The 8,973-nt window shown below is 37.3% G+C and overlaps 1 long non-coding RNA gene across 1 annotated transcript; it reads right to left on the bottom strand.

The window, feature by feature from the left end:
- Positions 1-6,432: 6,432 nt before the first annotated feature.
- On the bottom strand, positions 6,433-6,896 carry LOC121050292. Its single transcript, XR_005802571.1, has 3 exons — positions 6,863-6,896; positions 6,722-6,780; positions 6,433-6,576 (listed from the first exon to the last, which is right to left on the bottom strand). It is a non-coding gene; the product is annotated as an uncharacterized LOC121050292 (long non-coding RNA).
- Between the last annotated feature and the right edge of the window lie 2,077 nt (positions 6,897-8,973).

The raw sequence follows: 8,973 nt of genomic DNA, 5'->3' as shown, positions 1-8,973 counted from the left end.
CTTAAGAAGAGCAAAATGGACATTTCTAATTTTATTTTCTTTGTATTTTCTCTCTTATCTTCATCACTTTTTTTTCTTTTCTTTTTTTGAGAATTTTGAACCCCTAGGAAGGGTCATTGGGTGCAAGCCAACACGCACCGCCTCCATCCGCCTTTGAAACCGGGTTATTGACGAAGTCGTTGCTTGAATCAAATCCAAACCTGAATTGAATGCCTGACGAAGCCTCTCTCTCATATCTAAAACCTCCTCGCTATCTCTCATTCTCAGCCACACTCGAGCCTGAACACCGCCTGGAGCTTCACTTTCACCAAAAAATGTATAGATCTTGAACCAGAGCAGAGTCGACATGGCGGAATAGCGCAGATGCCAAGCACCAAAAGGCCACCGTCTCTGCATAATAAGTGCAGATTCGATCTTCGGTAGCCCAGCCACTAGGAGGTCTTGATCAAATCCACCATCGAAGCCTTTCTCTCTCCGCCTCTGCCTTTTCATCTGCATCGTCCTCATCTTCTTTTCCGGTGATTGACTTCCGCTCTCTCCCTCTGCCTCCGCTGTTAACTTTGCCGAATAGCAGAAGATCTTCCAACTCCTACAGAGGTTGCTTTTGCAGCAGTCCACCATTACGACTTCAAGACAGTCAGGAAGAAGGATATCATGAGCAACAATCGGCCCTCGGATCTAATTACGTTTCAAAGAATTGCAGAAATTTCAATCATAGGGCTGACAGATTTGATGTGAATTTCAGTTTTTTTTTTTTTTTTTCTGGTGTGGATTTCTAGATTTTGCTTTCAAATATTAGTGATTTGAAGCTGGCTCATCTAGGTTTTAACATAGGGTCAAGTTGCATTGGATGTTTTTGCGATTTTGATTTTGGGTGGCGAAGGTGAAATGAAATCTAGTTTTGATGGTTTGAGTGGTGGTGGGAATGCCTCTCGAGAGTACAGAGAGTGTGGGTTTGGGGAGATTGGAAGATGAGGGAGAACAGAAAGAGTGTGTCGTCAGAGACTAGTTTTGATGGTGAAGAGGATTGAGAGCAGAAAGTGAGGTAGGAAAGGAGGGTTGGGTTGTGCTCATGGTGGTGGTTGAGCGGGTGTGGTTGCGTTAATGGTGGAGGTTGAGTAGAGTTGCAAAGGGATTTGGGTTTTTGGGGTTAGAGAGAAGGTTGTGGGATTTAGGAGATAAGAGAGGAGAAGAGGGTAGTTTGGACATTGTGTCCAAACTGAGGGTCAATTTTCTGAAAAGTGGGCCCTCATGTCGAGGCCAACTCAGCTTATGACGTCATATTTAGAGCCCATTTTGAAATTTGGACTTGGGTGATGGAAATTGGAATTGCAGGGACTAACATGATTTAAAAAAAAGATCAAGGACTTTAGTGAAGATCGACTCAAAGTTGGACGGGATAAACTGAATTTAATCCTCAAATCTAAATATATTCATCAACCCTCCTTTGACTTGGTCAATTACCATCACGAATGTTGCAAAACATGGGTATATAGTAGCCTAATATATAATTTTAGAGCTATTGTACCTGACATCTAAAGAATTAAAAAGCTTCTCTTTTTTTTTCACCATTTTAGCAAACACCTCCTTAATTGTCTAAAAAGAAAAAACAAACATGTGGATAATTTTTTAAGATTCCAAGTTTTTACTCTTTCTTTCCGTCCGACCATCTAAATTTCTCAGATCGATCTAAAATTCTCAAATGCCTTCCTCTTTCTCTCTTAGTTACTCTCTCACTAAGTCGATACTAAATTCTTAGATCCATTCTTCTCACCAAGCCCCTCTCTGCGTCTGGATCTTCTTCATTTTAAAACCCATATCTTTATTCTTGAATTTCAATTTCTTATGTTTCTCAAATCCTATGCATATATGGCTTCTTTCCTCAAAGATATGGCTTCTCTCTCAAAAGCAGCAGTAGGAATGATGCACTCTTGGTTACAAAAGCAGCAGCAGGAATACCCAACCCACCTACTCCGCTTAGCCCTTACAAGACAGCCTAGGCCACCTAGGCGCCCATCCAAATCCTGACCACCCAAAGCTACCGATTACACATTATTGAGTCGGGAAGCCACCGCCCAATGCCAATTTTTAGAACAGTGACTTCAAAGTTCAAATATCTAAAGCTCCAAAGATGGTTAATGTCTCTTTCATACTAGAGCAGCTAAGAGAACAAAACTGAAACCTTACTTTAATACATTTAGAGCAAAAGATATTGGATATCATGTTATCAACATGTACATATATATTTACATACACACACACACACACATATATATATAAGACATTGATGTGATCTATTATCTTGACTTACAATTTGACCCCATACACAAGCACTCGTGTGTGAGTATCGGGCCATTCTAGTACGAAATTTCTTTTTTTAGCCATTTAAAGGGATTGCATGTGAGATTCACTTTTCGATCACATATTGACATCTTGACCGTTTTTAGGTCTCCATGAATAGATCATTTATGCATATTTTCAGGGATCGCATGTGTGGCCTACTTTTTGATAACATATTGGCATCTCGACTATTCAAATTTTAGATCTCATGAGTAGATCATTTCTGCAAATTTTTAGCCAAATTGATGATCATTTAACATTCATAATTGTGATTTACTAGTATGAACATGAACGGTTCATGTTGGACAAAGGGTCCTGTTAAGCTGGCCATGAGCCCTGAAGGTGGACCTTCTGGCCTCTATTTTGACCAGCTTGAAGTCTCATCGTTTTGAATGAAAACATATATTGAAGTATCTATATGTTAGTAATGTTACATATAATAAAGATTAAAAAGGCACATATTGTCTCTTTAATTAGAATTGGGAAATTTATGGTTCTACTTGCACTTTATGGAGATTTTAATCTTAGTTTGTTTTTGGTGGGAAGGTTTTGATTTGGTCCCCCTTCCTTTCTTGTAATTTCTTTTGTTTTATTAATAAAAAAAATAAAGAAATGGGAGATGGGTTCCTAAGTGTGACAGCCCCCGCCCTCTTCTTCAAAAAGCGGATGGGCGCTTGACAATCCAAATTAATTTTTATAGAGACACAAATATGCCTAATCCTCTAAAAAAATTACTGATATAATTTGTTGGAGATAAAGATTACAGTTACCATTCCATACAGGCCTCAATTCTTTGTTGTGTCCTAAACCAACCCAATTCATGTGGATAATCTAATACACTTCGGAAATTCTCAATGTCTCGTTGCCAATCTGGGCTTATATATCCATTGTCTTGCCCCAAATTCGCGAAATCATATCCACATTCGTTCTATTCTCAATATGTCACTACTAAAAAAACTGCATCACACAACGGTGGAAATCTGTTGTGTGATGTGGACCATATCTGTCGTCTATCTCGATGTTGTGTGATGAGCACAATCACACAACGGTGAAACACCGTTATGTGAATATCATAGACACAACGCACTGCTTATAACCGTTGCACCAATTCTGCGCATGCCAGTGCCAGAAATTGGATGTGCCGTATTTTCGATGGTGATCAGACAACAGAATTAAGACACGCTGTTGTTGGTTAACTTCTCACACAACAAAAAAATAACACTCAGACAACAGAAACAAGTACACACTGTTGTTGGTTATATTATCATACAACAGAAAAATATGGCGACTGTTGTTGGTTGTTCCTTCACACAACAGGTATCATAAGTAACCGTTGTATGTGTGAGGCTCAGTGTTGAATTCTTCACAAGTCATACAACATCTTATTTCTATACCGTTATGTGATTTAACATTGGACAACTGATATGTATTCGTTCTGTTGTGTGAGTTTTAATGAGACAACAAAATTTAGTTGGTACCGTTGTGTGATTAAAATGATTTGTTGTGTGATTAACGTAATGTAATTCACTATTGTATGTTTATTATCAATTTTTTACCTGAAATATTTGCACAAATATAATATTCAAAATATATTATTTACTGAAGTTCTCTAATTCAAGCATCTAATGTACCAAAAGAGCTAGCATTTGTCAATCATCCATACATTCAAGTATCTATACAATGAAACAAAAAAAGAAGAAAGCAGCTTGATGACTGTTGCATTTTAACTAACAATGATAAACAACAAAAGTAGATACAATATATACTTGTTCCAAAAATATGCACATATGCAGCTGCTACATATATGGCTCCTACATAAATCGGTCACTGCTTTCCAATTGCTCAGTCCACTCCTACATATATGGCTCTTGCACGGAAACAAGAGCAAGCTCTTCAATTAAATGACCTGCCTCGTTTACTTCTCATAATCTTGTGCAGTGACATGAAAGACAAACTCAAAACATACTCTATTGTGCTTTCAATAAAATGTTAATGTAGGAGTATAAATGCTAAATCAATTACTTCTCCCTGTTTCAAAAATCTACCTCATCCATCTTGTACTAAAATCCCATCCAATCTCGACAGTTGAAGCCATTTTGCGGTAAAATGTTGTTTCTCGGAAACACTCTCGATCATAGAAGCAAGTTCCTTGTCCTAACAAGCATAATATGTTAACAAGATTAGTCAGTCACTCTGTTTCCCCAACCATTGATTGATTGAAAAAAAAAAAAAAACTAATGATCATTAAGCTGCAGAGGACACACAGTGGTTGAAGAATTAGGCCTGGGTTGGTTTCACATTGCATAATATCTACTTAAAGTGTGATTACAAATCCTGAATAACTACCATATGAGTACCTACATAACAGAACAATGGCGGAAACTAGCAACTTTCAAAACCAAATACAGATAATAAACTGAAGCAGGATAGATATGCATTACTGTAAACACCAAATGAATGAAAACAAGAGAATGTGAAAATTCCAAAGTATAAAGTTTCTGTCAATACCTGAATTCCAGAATTCGTGTTCTTTGATCATATAGGCAGAGCTTTTCTAGCGAACTCCAAATCTCCTATCATACATTTTTTACTTCCTAGCAATCCCCAGCAACATAAAATTAAAAAGCCAGTTCATATATTTTTGTACAAGGAACAAAATCCCTTCAATTCCTAAATTCTTAGCATTAATTCCTAGTATTGCCTATCCCCTACCCAGCCAGAAGAGACAAAAACCGCCATGCATATGTAGATTGAATCATTATAAGGTAAGCCACAACTTAAATACATATGAGAATCCTAAAAATGAAAACCTAACAAAACTGCAATTTATTATTAAATAAAGTGATTGACTGTAATTGGAAACTAAAGGTTTATTCCTCAAGCACTATGCCACTACACAAGATAAATAATAATCAATAGCCTAACTAAATGGGAATTCTGGGAATTCCAAACCTAAGTTAACAAACTTGTGAAAACCCAATATCATCGCTAACGAGAATATCATATTGCAAAAACTTGCACAATTTATTGAAATGATAATTGAAAGTGTAGAGATAGAGACATGAAACTACAACAGAAGGACTACTTGACTATACAAGGGAAAATCTATCCTCAATTCAATTTTTATTTCTTCAATAGAAGGCTGTTTACACTGTCCCCATCTATGGAATAACATTTGTACAGGACATTAAACAGTAAAACTCCCCCTCAGGCAGTAGTATTTACCTGCTTATTGTAAAAAATAAGGAGAACTGCAACTTTAAAGTTTAAACTCTTTCTCCTGCCAAAGGGTCAAGAACAGTAAGTTCAACAACACATAAATTTGCATAGATAAAACAAACAAAATAAAGATGTAAAATCTCAAGTACATGAAAGACAACAAATCGGGAATGCATGTGATGTTAAATAAAAGCAAAAGCATAAGGACATGAAAAGAGGTCCACTCAACCTTTAAGCTTAAAGAATATTCAATTTGGAAAACAAGATGCAGTAAAAAATGTGAGTTGAGAGAGAGAGAGAGAGAGAGAGAATCCAATCAAGAATGTGATCGACAACAACTCATATTACAAAGAATTTATTATCACGATTATCCGAAGTCCCAATAGACCTATTTCTCTCTCCAACATAATATCCCTCGCATCAAATTTCATTAAGAATGTTGCAGGCAACATCTCATATTACAATGTTGCAGGCTAGATATATATCAGTCAGATGCAAACCACAATAACAAATACAGATTTGTTACCATAGGGTTATAATAAGAAAGCTGTTAAAAATTCATGGTCATAACGCAATATAAGGATGTCTCAAAACTAAGTAAAGTGTTGTGGACACTGCTTATCCACAGTAAATACAAACAAATAATGAAAGAACAGTAAGGATTCAACTTCAACATCGTCATTTCCTCACATGGGATTGGCATATTACCTAAAACATGATGGAAAACAATGAATTCGCAATGGATAGCAGGGAAAATTTATGAACAAAGAATGAAAGAACAGTAAGGTTCCAAGCATGATTACAATGCCCCATTCTTTTCTTACTTCCTCTAGAATTAAAAACTTTATAGATAGATATCTTGCATTACCTTATATAGAGCAAACCGTGATTTATCCTCATTTAGGTATATGTGAGAGAGTCTTGTCACCAGGCCCATGAGTCTGAAGCCATTCTGCTGCAATTGCATCGTTTCCTAGAGCATCTTTGGCAACTTGACCACCACTTCCTGCACCAGAGCTATAATTGTTCTCCCATTAAGAGTAAAATAAATATGTCAAAGAGATAATGATTTCTAATTCGCTTCCGTCTAAGCATAATTTTAGCCAAAGGACTTGTTGTATGTAAAAATTTATAATAGATTGGGGTTGTTTGAGAGACCTACTTCTTGTGCCTCTGTACAAAAGGCGAGTTCTTCGCATCCTCCTTTGCAAAATTAGAACCCTGAAACAAATCAAATCAAAACCCTAGCTCACTGAAAGGGACTCATATTCACAGAATGAGAAAGAGAAATGGAGTGGAGTACCCAGTGAGACAGAGAGAGAACTTGGTGATGAGAATCCGGTGATAGCGAAGCCGACGAGGAAAGGCCAATTCCAATTCCACTCGCGCTTGAAGAACACAAGCCAAGCATTGAACTTTCTCATCTTCAATGACTTCTTCTTCTTCCTTTCTTACCAATCATCTCAAAAAGATGGGGCCAAGGTAAAAAAAGATGGGCGAATTTGGAGGATAAGAGAGTGAAACCTTGCCGCAGCTATGGCGCCGGAGGGGTCGAGATTTGCCTTCTGGTTGGTATCGAACAGGAGAGATCTAACCCAGCATTGGTGGACAACGTAGCCACTAGCGGAGGAGGCTAGGTTTTGGGCCACGAAATAGGAAAACCCTAGGGTGACGCAGATCCCCACAAGAGAAAATTGAAATAGGAAGGTGAAGATTTGGTGTTGTGCGGTCTCAGAGACAAAGAAAGACGACCTAGAAAAGGCTAACAGTAGCCAAGGAATGCCATTTTGGTAGCAAAATACGGTGAACTGGAGATGGTAGAGTTGAATTGAAGTTTGGGATTCAAATCGGGGAAGCAATTGAATGAGATGAAGATAAGGAGATTTGGAATTTGAGGGTTTTGGATGAGATGATTAAGAGATAGCTCTGAGCTTTTGGCTCAGAGGAGAGAGGTTTCGTGTTTTGTGAGAAAAGAGAGAGACAATAGGTTTTGTGAGGGTGAGCTTTTTTTTTTTATAAGTCTGATACACAACAGATAGATAAAATTATGTTGTATGAATGTATACATACAAAAATTATAGGGAGGGATTTTTTGCCGCCTGACTAGGTCTGGTGGGAGAGGTCAAATAAATTTGAGCCAAAATGAAAATTTTGCCGCCTATGTTCCTCGTTCAGACAACAGAATGATTACAATCTGTTGTACAATTTCTGCAGCATGCACTAGGTGTATCAAGTAGAAGACATTCAAGCGAGCTTCCTCAAAATCTGGCACCCAGTTTTTAATCATACAACGGAAATAGCTAAACCGTTGTACCTAGTAACCAAAATTTTAGTGTTTCAAGAGGCAACCAAGACTCAAGAGTGGAGGGAAATTTGCCGCTAAATTTTTTAAGACTCAGACAACGGACATTGCTTAATTGTGTTGTGCAATGTAGTTCTGAGAAAAAAATTATCACTTTATTGACATTCACACAACAGAACATCACTAATACCGTTCTACAATAGAGTTCACTTAAACACACAACAGTCAATTTATGTTCCGTTATCTGATTGGTGTTGTGTGATTAACTTTTTGTAGTAGTGTGTTAAATACTAGTTACAAAATTAATCACCACTACTACATAAATAGAAATTAAGTACGGAAGTCACACTATTTTAATTTTGTCTTAAAAATTTGGCACATTGTCCTATACAAATACCTTCCGTTGCATGACTGAACATTTTCATCGTTAGGGCAGTGAAATCCACAGTTCTCATTTTACGATTCACAATCCACACTTTATGTTTTATTTTTTAGCAACCTAAATTTTGTCTTTAGTGACTTGAATTTTGTCTCCTTATCAAAATTTCAACCAAAATAAGAAAAAAGTTCCTTTCAAAAAAAAAAAAGTGTGGATTTCACTCCCCAAAAAATATATATATTGCGTCCATTGTCTTACTTCCAACTTAAGCTTTTGGGTTTTGATGGTTGTCTAACATGTTGTATGTGTTCGAGCTTCTTCGAAATCAAAAGTAGAGAAGGAGCTAGGAGATCATGTTGTAGGCCTAAGTCGGACAGTAGAAAAAGTGGACAGGGTGGTTGAGGAGTTTCTAAAGGATGCCAAGGAGAATGTGGTGAAAAGAAAAAACTGGCCAACAAATTTCTCAGATTACAGACGTACATGCCCAAGACGGCTCTCAACACTTACAAAGAATTGTGGAGAAGAAACATCCCGAAATTGCAATTAACGCAGTTCATCCCGGATACACTAGCACAGACTTGAACTTTAATATTGGCCACTAGACTGTTGAATTAGAAGCTGCAAAGGGTACTGTCAAGCTGGCTAGCTTTGAGCCGCCATGGTGGACCTTTTGGTCTCTATTAATTTCGAGAAGTTAGCTTAATGGAAGTCTCAACCTTAATGAAGCTTGAAC

This window comes from Rosa chinensis, chromosome 7 (assembly GCF_002994745.2).
Source record: "Rosa chinensis cultivar Old Blush chromosome 7, RchiOBHm-V2, whole genome shotgun sequence".
NCBI lineage: Eukaryota > Viridiplantae > Streptophyta > Magnoliopsida > Rosales > Rosaceae > Rosa > Rosa chinensis.
Note: the sequence above shows the minus strand (reverse complement) of the source record. Positions and strands in the feature narration are given on the sequence as shown.